The sequence below is a fragment of the Hemicordylus capensis genome, chromosome 1 (assembly GCF_027244095.1).
Source record: "Hemicordylus capensis ecotype Gifberg chromosome 1, rHemCap1.1.pri, whole genome shotgun sequence".
Lineage (NCBI taxonomy): Eukaryota > Metazoa > Chordata > Lepidosauria > Squamata > Cordylidae > Hemicordylus > Hemicordylus capensis.
This window is the reverse complement of record NC_069657.1, coordinates 334,928,701-334,944,700: the sequence shown is the minus strand read 5'-3', so window position 1 is coordinate 334,944,700 and position 16,000 is coordinate 334,928,701. Positions and strand designations below refer to the sequence as shown.

General features: G+C 43.5%; 1 long non-coding RNA gene across 1 annotated transcript in view; it reads right to left on the bottom strand.

Moving 5' to 3' along the window:
* Nucleotides 1–1,693: 1,693 nt before the first annotated feature.
* Nucleotides 1,694–16,000, bottom strand: part of LOC128346338 (uncharacterized) — a 32,720-nt gene continuing 18,413 nt past the window's right edge. The window contains exon 3 of the long non-coding RNA XR_008316910.1: nucleotides 1,694–1,739. This is a non-coding gene — a long non-coding RNA (uncharacterized LOC128346338). The remainder of the gene's footprint in view (nucleotides 1,740–16,000) is intronic.

The following is a 16,000-nucleotide window of genomic DNA, read 5'->3' as shown; positions in this document are numbered from 1 at the left end:
GCAGTCGTGTGGGCAACTGATCCAGCTGCCCAGGGCTGCAGGCATGATGCTGCAGAGCCCAGTAAGTCACTTCACATGGCTCATGTGAAGCACCTCACTCTGTAATGATGCTAATTCTCCATGACTTTCCAGTTCTTTTTTATTTTATTTTATTTAAAAAATTAAAAACCATGCAATATTACAATACAGAGAAGAAAAAACCCAAAGAAAAACAAAACATTTGATAAATGACAATCTATGACATCAAAATCATTCTTAAACAAATATATCTTTCCAAACTTGAATAAACTGAATTGTTCTCTTACTTCCATACTTTTTATGAGGTCATTCCAAATCATAAAGAATGATAATGATCAAATGCCTTTAGGAGTATTTAAAGAATAGGTTAATTTGGTATACAGCTGTAGCTATATACCAAAGTTTATTATACCAATCATCTAAAGATAACACTCCCTCTTTTCAACTTTTAGCTATGATCAGGCTGGCTGCTATTAACATATAAGATAATAAGTCTTTAGATTTCAACATATAAGATAATAAGTCTTTAGATTTCAAGGACTCTTGTTCTGAAAAAAATACCTAGCAAGGCTGAAAAGTGGTCCGGCCAAATCTGCTTGGTTGGTGACTTTTGCCTAAAAAAACCATTTCTCAGAAAATCCTAACTCTTGGGCACATCCACCATAGATGGCAATAAGTCCCCTAATCCTGGCAGTTATTATCCAAACAATTAGGTGATGTATTCTTAATAAAATGAGCTAACCTCATTGGGGTCATATACCATCTATGGATTATTTTAATATAATTTTCTTTAATTTGAGCTGAAACTGAATGTAAAAACTTACTAGACCAGATTTCCCTCCACTCTCCTTCACTAAAGACCTTTGGTATGTCCATCTCCCAAATTTTCATACAGTTAAAGGTTTTAACTCTTGTCTTAACACAATCGAATAGAGCTTATAAATCAATCATTTTACTTCGTAGCTACTTTCTAACACAAAAATCTCAAATTCTGTCAGGTATCTACTGGCCATGGGTAACACCTGGTGAGAAAAAAAGAAATTATTTTAGTTGTAACAATTGAAACCATGAACAACTTAGTTCAACAACTAATTATTTTATTTGATTGAATGTCTTAAATTTACCCATATGGTATAAATTAGGGATTTGTGAATTGATTCAGGTACAAAACTGTTTGTATCCAAATCTACCTGTTTGGGGCAATTTGTGGACAAAACAAATTGCCCCTGTGTTAGCTGGCCAGATTCAGGTACAAAACAAACCGCCCAGATTTTGGACCTGAAAGGTTTGTGGATTTAGACCTCCATTTTGTAGTGATCTCTCCTGCTGTCTCCATTTTCTGTCAGGAAATTCTTTTTTAAAAAACCCACCCTCCTAAGCTTCAGATTGGTGACTTAGAGTGTGTAACTATTGGCTGTTGATTTCCACCTCCGGTTCCAGATTGGCTCATTTCCCTTCAACTCTTGTGTTGCCAGGGGTGGCTGACCCCACATTGGCTAGGGGAAGGGTCAAAGAAGGGACAAGGGTGGGGGAGTTCGAAGGAGGGATTTTCAAATGTACTTAAGGAGGCAGGCAGCCACCATTCTGCCTTTCTGCCTCATGGGAGGAGAGAGAGAGAGAGAGGGAGAGGGAGAGGGAGAGGGAGAAGGAGAGAAGATATGCTTTGCCTTGCTTGCCTGCTACTTGGAGTGGATTATCTGCTTTTTGTTCCTGCTTCTTTCCTGATTGGGGAAAAGAGAAGAGAATTATTTTCACCCCCTTCCTGCTGCTGAGAGAATCACTGCCTGAGCCTGCCACCTGTGCATTCGAAAAATGATTTGTACCCAAATCTACTTGTTTCAGGAGATTTGTGGACAAAACAAACCACCCCTGTGATAGCTGGCAAGATGGACCCAAAACAAATCGGGGGTGATTTGATTCAGGTACAAATCAAATTGGGGTGGGGGGAAGAACTGTGCACATCCCTAGTATAAATTTTGGCTTGATTTATTCCACCAAGTAATTCTATAAATTTGGGATTCACCAAGTATTTCTATAAATTTAGTTCCAGTGGCACGCAAGTCATGCACACACACAACCCATGCTGCTGGAAGCAGCTCAGATCAACAGAGCCCGAAGTAGGGGTGTGCAATTCGGCTTTTCGGTGATTCAGTTTGGGACCCGAACTGAATCACCCCTGTTCTGTTTTGTGCCCGAATATGGGCCACCCGAATCACCCTTGATTCGGTTCGGATTTGGATTTAATCCGAATCTGAATCCGAATCGATTCAGGGGGAAAGAGGCCCAGGGGCAAAATATTGGGGTGGGGTGGTAGTGCCCAATGGGTGGAAGCTACCACCCCAATTTCAGGGGGATTGGGCAAAGGGCTGATTTTTGGGAAATTTTTGAAGTTTTAGTGACTTTGGGGCAGTTCGGGGGCATAGCATGGGGTGGGCCAAAAGAGTGGGGTGGGCTGGTAGATAGTGCCTAATGGGTGGAGGCTACCACCCATCCCCAATTTCACCCATCCCCTCAGAAGTTTTTCTGAAGGGATGTTATTCCCTTATTTTCTGAGGTGTGAATTCTCATTCTATGATAGCAAATGAATTTTTTTTCAATTAAACAACTCTCATGACCCCACTTTCACTTTTTCACACTCTCATTTACTAAGAATATGATGAATGGATCAATCTAGCACACTGCACCATATGAAGAAAAACCTCAGAAATTCACCAAAATTCAGCCCTCTGCCCAATCACTCTGAAATTGGGGATGGGTGGTAGCCTCCACCCATTAGGCACTATCTACCAGCCCACCCCACTCTTTTGGGGCAGATCCACTTTCTGCCCCCAATCTGCCCCAAAGACACCAAAACTTCAAAAATTCCCAAAGAATCAGCCCTTTGCCCAATCCCCCTGAAATTGGGGTGGTAGCCTCCACCCATTAGGCACTACCACCTCACCCCACTCTTTTGGGGCAGATCCACTTTCTGCCCCCAAACTACCCCAAAATCACTAGAACTTCAAAAATTCCCCAAAAATCAGCCCTTTGTCCAATCCCCCTGAAATTGGGGTGGTAGCCTCCACCCATTGGGCACTACCACCCCACACCACTCTTCTGCCCTGGGCCCCACTTTCTGCCCCAATCTGCCCCAAAGACACAAAAACTTCAGAAATTCCGCAAAAATCAGCCCTTTGGCCAATCCCCCTGAAATTGGGGTGGTAGCCTGCACCCATTAGGCTCTACCACCCCACCCCACTCTTTTTGCCCAAATCCCATGCTATGCCCCCAAACTCCCCCAAAGTCACTAAAACTTCAAAAATTCCCAAAAAATCGGTCATGAGCCGAATCACCCGAATTTTTCAGCCCCGAAATTCGGATGATTCGGCTTGGCCCTGAAAAATATCGGGGAGCATCGGGGGTGATTCAGTTCAGCCCCGAATCACCCAAAATTGCTCGTTTCGGGCACAGATTGATCTGTGCCCGAAATTTTTTGCACATCCCTAGCCCGGAGATTGTTATCCAGGCCTGTGAGTATCCCACAGTGCACTGTGTGCTGAGTGGATATGCTAGGAGATTCCCCCACTGGACAGGCACTCTAGGTGCCTGTCTATGTGTCAGCACAAGCTGCAAGCAGCTCATGGTGACACACAATTTTGGGTGCCGGGTTAAGGGCACATTTGTGCCCTTAAGCGCAGCTAAAAGTCAGGCTTCTGCACTGGGTTTGGCACCATGGGACTGCTGGGATCTGCATGGATCCTGGTGGTTCTCAGGGGCATCCAAGCCTAAGTTTGGCTCCCTAATCCTGGGCTTGACTGATTGTGAGAACAGCCTCAAAGTATGCTTCCATGTGCTGGCATGCCACATGAGGGTACATCAGCCCAATAATGTTGCATGCATGCAGATCATGAAACTGCACAAATGATGTTGTACACAAGTAAGTCCACTGGAAATAATGGTCTTAGTCTTGCATATTGTCATTTGCACAATTCGTGCAGTTGTGCAACTGGCACCACCTTGTAACCCACCCACCCTGCACACAATTTATTAAAAATTGTGGGTTCACCATCTCACAAAACTGATGACCACCCCTTTAAACTTTCTGTTAAAGGGGCATCAAAATTGAGGGAGAGAATCAAACCAGCTCTAATTTCCACTTTTTCCCAAAGCAGATTAGCAGAACAATCGCTGCAGACAGGCAAGTAAAAAATCATGAAAGCCTGGAGGGCATGGTTATTTGGGCAAATATTTCCACAGCAGAAGCTTTCAAAATGAAAAGCAGATCTCACAAATACTTAGCACGCTACTACACAGTGCACCTTTTGTCTGGTCAAACATCAACACAATGATCAATGAGCAGCACAGGCCATGGCTGCAGCCTCAGAATAAACTTTGAATCCCAGAGCCATTTGGGGTCCTAAAAGAGAATTTATGGGGGGAAAATAAGGGTGCCTTTTAAACAGGACCTGCATGCCTGATCGTCTGACACAGCTGCCCTGCCTTGGTGATTGCATTGTTCTGCCAGAACTGCAGGGGGCTTTGGACAGTTGTACTACTACTACAATGATGAATATTTATAAACCATTTTTCAACAAAAGTTCCCAAAGTGGTTTACATAGAGAAATCTAAATAAATAAATAAAGATGGACCTCTGTCCCCAAAGGGCTTACAATCTAAAATAAACATAAGGTAGACAGCAGCAACAGCCACTGGATGGATGATATACTGGGGTTGGATAGGTCCATTTGCTCTCTCCCTGCTCAATCAAAAAAGTCACTACCTTCTATTATATTAATTCTCCTGGGTGTGCCTTGGAATGTGAGTCCCAGAGCCCGGCTAATTGGCTGGGCGGCAGACACGCCTGATTGGCTGAGGCGCACCCAGGAGGATTGGTTGCCGTGGAGGCGGCCCGGCCATGGAGGCCAGAGGTGGCGGGCCCGGCCACGGATGCAAGGAGGAGAGAAAGAAAGGGGGCAGAAGTGGCAGTGGGGAGGAGAGGTGGCTGGACCCGGAAGCAGAGACTGGGGCAGAAGGGGCGGGGGAGAGGTAACCACCGGCCCCAAAGAGCGCACAGATGCTCTGTGCGGGGTCGGCTAGTATTGAATAAAGCAAATCACTGCTTTCAACAATTCTGACTGTTAGATGACTCCCACGATGGAACAACACTCAACAGGTGGCATGTCAGTCCAACATGCCTGTTCGACTGACATAGCTGCACTGCCCTGGCGTTTGCATTGTGTCTCTAGTACACCTGCAGGTAAAGAGGTGCATAACACAGAGACACTATGCAGTGCATAGCATATCATGATGGAATCCAGCAAAGCACTATTAGAGGTGGGGCTTGAGCGGTAATACTTGGCATAAGAATTGGTTGCTGCAAGTGCGCGCGCGCGCGTGTGTGTAATATTGGAAATATGGATTTTGCTCATTTGTTTTAGTAATCTAGAATACCACACTCTGCATGCACTTATTACCTGTTCTACACTTGTGGCATGCTTGTTGTCAGAGTTGTAGGCCTCACTTCCCAGGTTGCCACACTCCCTACACCTTCACAAACATGCCCTGTTTTTCATCAGTGAAATGTTGGAGAATATGGTAGTTGGCTCTGAATAACAGCAATGAACCAGTGATGCTTGGAACCAGTTGTCTTTGTGCTCCTGATAGTGATAACACACCTTTAGCTGAAAGAGCAAGAGCAGCCCATCTTTCCCCCAGAGCAAAACTGGGCCTGATGCTTGAAGAATGAAAAGCAGGGAAGTTTTTCTCACACCTGAGGGCTGCCCTTACTTTCACAGTAATGGCAAACATCTCACACACCATTATTTCACTGATGCAGGCCTGGAATCCAGCACTAATTTGTTACTAACCCTGCTGTCCCTCCTCTATATGATTGCATTTTCCTTGCCTAAAAAAACCTTTGATATTTGCTCAAAAGCAACTGCATCATTGCTGTCTGTGTGATTGGTAACAATAAGTCTCTCTGAAAATGGTCATTAGTCACCATCCTCCAAACTCTTGTCATGAAAAGAGCATGAAAAATGATGCAGGCTAGTAAATGATGGTCCAGATTGCCCAGGGTGCTTTAATTCATACTGCTAAAGGTTTACTCACTTTCCTTTTTATTCATAGTGCTGCAGGAAAGAGCAAAAGGCAAACCATCGGCTGCCTTTATCTCTGAATGTAAGCCTTGTACAGAGCTATTTTTTTTTAAACCTCAGGCAATTGGGTCCTCATGGACACAGTACTAATCGATCTGCCAGGATTCTCTCACTTTCATCCCAACAGGGAATGGTTTGGTCAACTTGAAAGTTTGCATGGCTTCCATGCAGGATGGCTGTAATTGGCTATGATTTCTCCTTCTGGCAGAGAAAGTGTTTAGGAACCAATCCCTTCATGGTGATGTTCAGGTTAACCAGCTGCAGTCTTTGTTTTCTCTCTGTGGAGATAATTAGGCATGATGCTTGTGTCTGCCTGTGCTGAGGACTTTTTCTTCTTCTTTTAAGCAGGCTTTCTTAGGAAATTGCAATCCAGACATCGCTTAGCATCATCCTATCTGGATGGCTGCCTGACCTTATTACTTAAAGTGTAACTACATTATTTGAACATTTCTATTTTCTAACTTGGCTTTGTCATTATTTTAACAATGCCTTTTAAACTGGGGACATCAAAAATATCCCTAGATAGAGAGATGAAATAAAATAGAGAGATGAAATGTAATGACTATACAAGTTTTCTCTCATTTGAAATGGTGTTTGTTGCTAAAACATGCTTAAGTATTGTGCAGAGGAATTCTGTTTTGTATGTACTTGAACAAGAAGTAACCAACGACACCGCAATATTCATGTTAGACTTATTTCCTTTACAATGTGACATTGTGCATTTAATTTAACTTGTTATTGCCACTAATAAGCCAGATGTCAAAGTGCTTATTTTATGCTACATTTTGTGCTTGTGTATGAATACCAAGAACAGAATCCAAGTACTTCTCATAAATGATAAAGATCACTTTGTATATGTAAAATGTGAAGTGTGTCCCTTAAAAATATTCAGGAACAGTGATGTGGAAAGAACTGAAGTAGCACCTTCATTAGTTCTAAAGAACATATGCCGAAATGCATTCACACTTTCCAGAATTAAGAAATGGTGCTTGTTTCTTGTATTCTGATATCTGCAGTATACTGGAGACTCCCCAGCTCTGACCCTTGCTGTGTTCCTGACATCTGGCTTCTGTCTGACCTTCTGGCTTCTGACTGCCTGCCCTGCCTCACCACAGTGAGCTCCTGTTTCTCCCAGTCCTGACTTTGGACTTGTGGCCCCAGATGCATGACAAGAAGAGGGGGGGGGGGTGAGGGGGCTGGGGTGCTGCCACTATCTATCATCCAGACCTTTCACAGTGTGGGACACTGTGAAGAACTCACTGGTTAACAATTATGTTTTTATATGTTGCTCAGTCTGGGGGTTAGTGAGGTAAGCATGGCAACTGTTGCTAGGTACTGGGATAGACAGGGAGAGTTCTATCAACCTCAGAAGCTAGAATTTAGAGTCAGTGGGAAGTTTTTGGTTGTGCGAATCACCTCATCCTCTTTATTTTTAAAATAGTTGGACTTACTCTTTTGGCATAATATCTCATGCCAATAGATATTCTAGGAGAGGACTATTGAAGATAACTGGTGGCAGCCCATACAGGAACCATCACACACACCACATACAGAATTTCCTTCTGAGCAGAAGGTGAGTTGTGCTCACACACAGGCTATTTCACAAGTGGAAGAAGTCCATACATGAGCATAACTCCGCTTCCGCATGTAGAAGGAGATTCCCTAGATTGCATGAGGCACCACCAAAGGTTGAGATGCCACAGTTTGTTCCCTACATTTATACCATTAGTACTTTGGAGTATGTCAGATAGTCAGATTCCCAGCAGTAGGCACAGACCAGCTAGTGCACTGGACATAATTTGGCTTTATATCACATGGACAATGCTATGTAGTCGTCTCTACAGTATGCACTCCAGAAATGCACTCTTGAGAATAGAGTCTCAGGGTCTGTTCAACGGTTAAGTGCTCAGAAGATTTTGACAAAATTATAAAGGAGAAAGAATGTTATCACTTGATGGCAAAGGCCAGCAAATTAGATGGGGCACATTGCTGTCAATATCTGATTTGACTCTAACTCCATACAAAACAAACTTGAACAAACTAGCAAGAATGCTTGCCACTGTCACTTTAATGTCTTATATAATATGATTGCTGTGTTACATAAGTTGGAAACAAGAAGACATCTAAGGCCATGAGTACTGCATATACTATTGATCCCCCCTTCCTTAAGTCTGTAGTTTAATTACCAACAATTATCATCAATATGTACCACGTTGCTTTATGGAAAGGGCATTTAGCATGGGGAGAGTAACTGGCCCTATCCGCCCCCAGCACAGTACCTCCAGTGACTGTTGCTGGTGTCTATCTTATGTTTCTTTTAGACTGTGAGCCCTTTGGGGACAGGAAGCCATCTTATTTATTTATTATTTCTCTGTGTAAACTACCCTGAGTCATCTTTGGAAGGGTGTTATAGACAGCAAATAAATAATAATAAAATAATGTCAGGATCTTTGTGAGAAAGTCTCAGAGACACTGGCAATGTTCTTGACTGCTCCTTTTAGATGTTACCCAGCGATCCACTATGGAATATCTTAAGATACGTATTTTGTGTCTTTGAGCAAACTGTAGAGCTGAGACAGCATAAGACACAATCCTATAAAATTGAAAAAATGAGGATGCCCGTGCCCTGTGTGTTCATGGGAGTTGGTTTAATCCAACCAATTCCACATAATAGGCGAATGGATCAAGTTTTAAGTCACTTCTACTGCATTAAGATTCACTGTGTGTCATGAATTGTCAGATAGAGGGGGGGAAAGAACTTTAACCAGGAAAAAAAATCTAAGCCTCAGAAGGCTTAATTAAAATCTAAACTTGGTCAGGTTCGTACAGTAGTAGTGCCTTGGTTGAAGACAGAAGTGCCTTGGTTCCATCACTCCATGCCACTTAGGGCTTTCAAATTTGAAACCAACAAATTTAATTGATCCCAGAAACAGACTTCAAACCAGTGCTAATCTTTCAGGATTGGTATTCTATGGTCAGGAGTACAGCTTCCAGTCAAAGGTTTATGCTTTGAATCAACTAAAGTTTTGAACCATCTTCATGGACAATCAAATATATGATGCATTACAATAATCTAACAGAGCAATAGCACGGATAGCATGGACTGTCAAAGTAGTAGGAGTAGTAGTAGTAATTAATAATAAACAACTTTATTCGTAAGCTGCCCCATAACAAATTGTCCTTCTAGCCATCTTCATACATATCTACACTGCATGTTGAAAACATTCCCCACACGCCAAAACAGCCTAAGACCTCTGTGTGCCAGAGGCACGGTATCAAATGCTGTCACCACCAGCCCACCTTTGGGTGCATATCTTCCTCCTCATTTCTTCTAAATCTTCCTGATTTTGTGCATGTGTGCATACTCACTTCCTTCTCCTTTGTGGCAGCAATAGCTGCTGCCATGCAACATGTGCTTTCCTTACATCCTCTTCCACTACCTCCCTCTTTCCATAAGTAGCCCAGCAGCACATGAGGGAGAAGAGGGCACACATGCCCTGTGCCAAAGCAAGCAGGCAGCGGTGGTGGTAGCACAAAGGTGGAGGAGGTGGTGCTGGTGATGAAGGGATGAAGTAGCTTTTTACCAGGTGATGGCTGTGCCATGGCTGGGCAAAGCGCTGCTTCAATGGTGGGTGTAAGTGAGATGCCGGGGTGGCAGGGGGAACATCTTGCCACCCTGCCAGCACCACAGTAATCTGGTGCTTGTGGCAACCACCTCACCTTGCCTCATAGAAAGAAGTATACTTTCTTTGGGGGTATGCCATGATGGTTAAACTAATTTCACACTGCCGTGTTCTTCATCATCACAGTCTCCTTAGGGTACCGATCACCCGGTAGCTAAATGTTAGTAGTAGAGGGCACTTAGTGTTAGTAGTAGAGGGCACTTATGAGTGATTATGTCTGCTACCTGAGTCATCTAATTCCAAAGACTGATAAGGACCTTTGTCATTCCAGAGATTGATAGATCCTAATCATGTCAGCAGGAAGTTCTTCATGGACTATTTGGATACAACCTAGATCTATGAGCTTCCAACAGGCTGCAGGATCCAATTGGCTAGGCTCAATATAAATGTACATATATGAACATGTCTTATAGTAGAAGAGAAATGGTATGGAATTGATTGTTTCTTTTGAAACTTATTCAAGTTTCATTGAATAAATTCAATTAAATGCTAATTGCTACATTAAATAATATAACAAGCCTGTTCACACGGGCAGCCCTACCAGGGTGGGACTGCTCGTGTGATGAACCAGGATCATGGCTGATCCTGGTGTTGCCTCACTGGAGAGCATGGGAAGTTCCCCCAGACTTTTACCTGGGGAGAAGGACGAGAGTGCACCCTTCTACCCAGGTCCTCAGTCATGTGTCTGCTCTGGCTAGTAGGCAGCCCAAGTGGACACAGAGCCAAATGCCTAGAGTGCCCAGGTTGCAGGGAGATCCTCCACTGCACTGCACTTGTTAGGCTGTGCATTGTGGGATGTGGGAGGCCAGAGCCTGCTTTCCTCCCACTCCCTGGCCACTCTTGGAGCTGCCATGCACCGGTTGTGTGGGTGTGCTCTACTGGAAAGCCCATGAGTGGCTTGGATCATGTGGGGGATGGCAGGAAGGCTCCTGTCTTCCCCTGAGCCCTCCCCTAGCCAGGTAAGTTTAGGCTGCGTGCTATATTAAGTAATATATTCAGTGCTACGTAAAGTAATCAGTGTAATCATACATAATCAGTGTAAATAAATCTGTGTAAATCCAGTGTAATTGCTACATTAAGTAATATAAATAATTTTTAAAATAACTATAGTATTTTTTTTCCTTCCTATTTTCATATATATTATTTCTCTGGCTGCCCCATGCAAACTTCCATTAAAGAAAAACCGAGACAATGGTTTATTTGTTTATTTAATATATAAATCTATACACTGTATTCCAGCTGAGATGAGTTACTGAAGTGGTCTACAATTAAAATCCATTACAATATAAATATTTACTCTTTGATTGAATTCCAGTCTCACATCTAGTATAGGATCCAAAGCATCTGTTCTTCAAGAAAACCCCTTTAAGAATGCAATGCATCCTTGTGGGGTTCTCTCCACCCGCCCCACCTCCAGTCTCCCTATCATGATTTCTATCCTGAATATTGTAATTGTATTTAATGTTACGCTATAACTTATACAATTACATTTCAAGGCAACCACTTCTCTTCAGGAGCTGAAAAATTCAGTGTATGAATGAAGAAATTCTGGACAGATTTATCTGTTTCTGCCTCGACATTTCTTTGCCATGACATTTTCTTTGTCTAGTTTCATGATGGAAATGGATGTTGTTTCTGCCTTCTTTCCCATGTGCTGGACAGGAATTAATACTATGCAGGGCTGGTGCTACCATTAGGCCAACTATGCAGCCGCCTAGGGTGCAGACCTCAGAGGGGTGTAGAGTGTCAATGTGTTAAGAGTGTGAGAAACCAGAATAATGAGTAGAAATATGAGTAATATGAGTAGAAATATGAGGGGGGAAACCAGTTCATTGTTTTCAACACTAACAATACTATTAAACTTAATTCAATTTATATGACAGTGATCTCATATATTCAAAGTAGGTTTCTACTATAATGTCTTAGACATGGCCGTACAATCTGCTGAAGAGAGATTCCAACAGCTACAACAATATAATTCCCTATTTGGCTTTCTGTATGATATATACATTATAAAGAAAAAAACTACGGAAGATGCAAGGATTTGGGAAAATCATCGATGAATAATGGAAATAAAGATATTGATGCTGAAGATCTGTGTCATGAACTTATAGCAATAGCTCGAAGACTTCCAAAGCCTATGCTGCCACAAGAAGTACTTCTCTTCATACCACAACAAAAACTCCTGGATAATGTGCCTAATGCTTCCGTTGCTCTCAGGATCCTTCTCACAGTTCCAGTATCAGTGGCAAGTGGTAAACATAGTTTCTCAAAGCTCAAACTTATAAAAACTTACATATGCTCAACAATGTTGCAAAGGGGATTAGTTGGCTTGGCAACTATATCAGTTGAACATAAACAGGCATCAGGACTTGATTTGATTGAATAAGTGACAAAATTGGCAAAGGAAAAGGCACGCAAAATGAAATTTTGATGTGGTGTTGAGGGCTGTGTTGCATCTGTTGACAAGATATGCAGAACTGCTACTTGGGCCTCTCCATCCACCCTTACGAGGCACTGTAAAATCGATGAATATGCCTCAGCCCGGGCATCCTTCGGTAGGCGAGTCTTGCAGCAGGTTCTTCCACGACAATAGGCCAGAGCGCTCCCGCCCTAGTTGGCCAGCTGTGGTATGTCCCATAGAGATGTCCCTGGCATCCTAGCAATCGAGAATGGAGCATTGGTTCACTTACCAAAAAGGCTTCTTCTGGTTGCTGATGCCAGGGACATCTCGGCCCACCCAGCTATATCTGGTGCTCTGGCCTGCTGCCAATGAAATCAATTCAACACTAGTCTGGGAGCCATATCTCCTCAGTGTGCTTTTCTCCTTTTACTAGCTCTTATTATGAATTTGGTGCATGTGTCCTCCTGCTTTCTCGGACTGAAAGAACTGGGGTGGGGTTATCCCCCTCAGGCTTGGGTGGGCATGTCTTCTTCTTCTACCGAGTGCCCTTCTAGCTCAAAATGATTTGTGTGCCAAAATATTTTCTTTTGTATTTGAGAAATATAATCAAAAATTGATGTATTACCTATGCTTGCAATTTAAAATAAATTTAGCAATTTCAAGTTTTGTGCTTTTCATTTTTGCCCCTAGAAAACATCTGTTTTTGAAAATCGAAGTTGAAATTTGGGGGGTGGGGTGCAAGTACTTAGCCTTGCCTAGGGTGCAAAATAGTCTGGCACCAGCCCTTATGCACCTGATAAGGGTGGATGGAGAGGCCCAAGTAGCAGTTCTGCATATCTTGTCAACAAATGCAACACAGCCCTCAACACCACATTGATGCCCCACTTCAAACGGGCCACTTATATGCCTGCATGCACCATTGGCAGGTCTTCATTAACTGTGAGGATGAGTGTCTCTTCACTCTTGGAAAGTATTTTCCACTGTAAGATGTGCATTTGTTCTTCTGCTGTCCTCAGCCCTCCCTACCATTCAGAAGCCACTTTATCCACCCTGCATACATCCAATCCACATTCCAGATCACTATCTCTCAGAAATCTGGCTCTCAGTGTCTGACTCAAGCCCTAAATTTCACACATCATTTATAAGGACTGCATGAGGAAAGGGCTATTGTTTCACTTCTATGCACAGTCCTGTATTGGGGAGCCTTGACTGGTGGCACTATAGGAAACAGAGCAGGAGCAAAATCTTCTAGAAAAATAGATCTGAGTCAACAAAGTTAAGGTCTGTGACCAAAGTTGGAGGAGGAACATAAATAAGGATTATGGAATGAGTCAAATAGACAAGGGTCTTTGGGGGTCGAATATTGTGTGTATGTGAAATTCAGGGGTCTGTATAGTGCAAGCTGTTTATGGCCTTTTATTTTATTTATTCATTGTTCAATGTTTATATCACCTTTCATAAGGCATGCCAAGGTGGTTGACAAAAGTTTAAATGTGATAAAACTCCATGGAACTCTTCTCATGATTGGTGAGAAGAGCTCTGGTGCGGTCTGCTGCAGGGAAGGTGGGTTTAGCCTACCTTCCCACACAAACAATAGTGTTTCCTTCTCTGGGCGGGCAGATCACCTGCCCAGATGAGTGGCAGCTCACCTGTGGCTTGCCCGGCAGCTCCGGGGGTAATGGTGCCAGGATGCGTTGCCGCATGTGTAGCCACGAAGATCAGGAGCAAACCCGGTGGTTCACATGAGCATGCAAAACTGGGCTGGGCTCCCTTAGCCTGGTTTTGCATGCTCATGTGAATAGCCTCCATAAAAATCACATTTAACACCTTAAAATCAGTTAAACAATAAAAACCATTTAAAAAAAAAAAAACAAAACCCACCACCATAAAAAAGACAAACAGAAGCAGGAGAGCTGAGAGATCTGACAACCCATGGGTGGGGAATTCCTGAACAAATAAAAAGGTATTGAGTTGCTTTTTTAAAAGCAGCCACAGATATCAAAGAGTGGACATTCATTAGGAGAGCATCCCAGACACTGGAGGCAACAACAGAGAAGGTCCTGTCCCGTGTGCATGACAATCTAGCCTCTCTCAATGTCAGCACAAGGATCAAAGGCCCTTTGAAAACCTTGCTGGGTGGGCAGAAACCCTTGGGAGCCGGTATCTAGTTCCTCACGTATCTAGGGCCCAAACAATTAAGGACTTTAAAGGTAACAACCAGCACTTTGAATTGGATCTGGAAACAAATTGGCAGCTGGTGCAGCTCTTTCAAAATAGGAGTAATATGCTCCAAGCAAGCAGTTCCAGAGAAAACCCTGGCAGCTGCATTCTGCGTCAAATAAAGTTTCCAAACATTCTTCAAGGGCAGCCCCAGGTAAAGTGCATTGCAGTAATCTGGCTGCAATGAGACTAAGGCATGGGTACCCATGGCCAGATCTACCTTCTCAAGAAAGGGGCACAGCTAGCATACTAACTGAAAGTGTGCAAAGGCATGCCCTGGCCACCGCTTCTACCTGAGCATCCAAAAGCAGAGCTGGACCCAGCAATACCCCCAAACTGCATACTTGCTCCTTCAAGGGGAGTACAACCCCATCCAGAACTGGTTGAATCACCCTATCCCAGTTGACTTTTCTAGTGATTGTCAGCACCTCTGTCTTGTCTGATTTTATCCTCAGTTTGCTACCCCACATCTAGCCCATCACTGCCTCCAGCCCCTAGTTCAGTAGATCCAGTGATTCCCTAAGATTTGATATCAGGGACAGGTAGCTCTGAGTGTCATCTGCATATTGATGACACTTCAGTCCAAACCCCTGATGATCTCTCCCAGCATTTTCATGTATATGTTAAACATCATGGGGGACAATACTGAGCCTTGCGGGACCCCAGAGACCAGAGGCCCAGGAGTTGAGCAGAAGTCCCCCAGCACCACCTTCTGGAACCTCCCCCAAGAAAGGACTAGAACCACTCCAATGCACCACCCCCAATCCCTATACCTGAGAGGTGATCCAGAAGGATACCATGGCCAATGGTATCAAATGCCCCTGAGAGAGCTTGCAGAACCAACAGGGACACATTCCCCCTGTCTAATTCCTGGCATAGGTCATTCACCAAGGCAACCAAAGGAGTTTCAGTCCCAAACCCAGGGCAAAAGTCAAACTGAAAACTGTTTGCTTAAAACAAACAGTTGGTGCTGCTGAAGGATGGCTGACATCCTGACTAAATTATTAACCATGACTGATCCTATTAATTTTGATGCCATGGCTGTCAAGTAATTTAGTCAGGATATCCGCCAATATTTTATTAGACTAGTATGTGGATTTTGTCCTTCAAAGTATGTGGCCACCCCATGCCTTTGTTTTGCCTCACCCCAATACTTGGGAGGCAAGAGGCATTGCTGATTGGCAGAGCCCAGGGAAGGGGCATGGCTTGGCCAGCCATTGGGCTGATGCTTTCCTCCCAGTTCAGTCTTTGCTGTGTGGTCTCTCCTCTTCTTCCACCCTTTAGTCAGAGTGTGCTTTGCTGGTTGTTTTTTGGGGGGGTCAAGTTGGAATATTTTGCCTCCCACCTGAATAGTAAGTGGTGGGAATTTGTTTTTCACCTATTCCATTCTGTTTCCCATTCTAATTACAACTAGCAGGTGCAATGGGTTTGGTTCAGAAACAGTGGGGTTTTCATCAGTGAACATCCTTGGACTAGTTAAAACAGGTGAGTGATTAATTAGTCCTTATAGACATCACAACATAGAGATTACAGTTTAC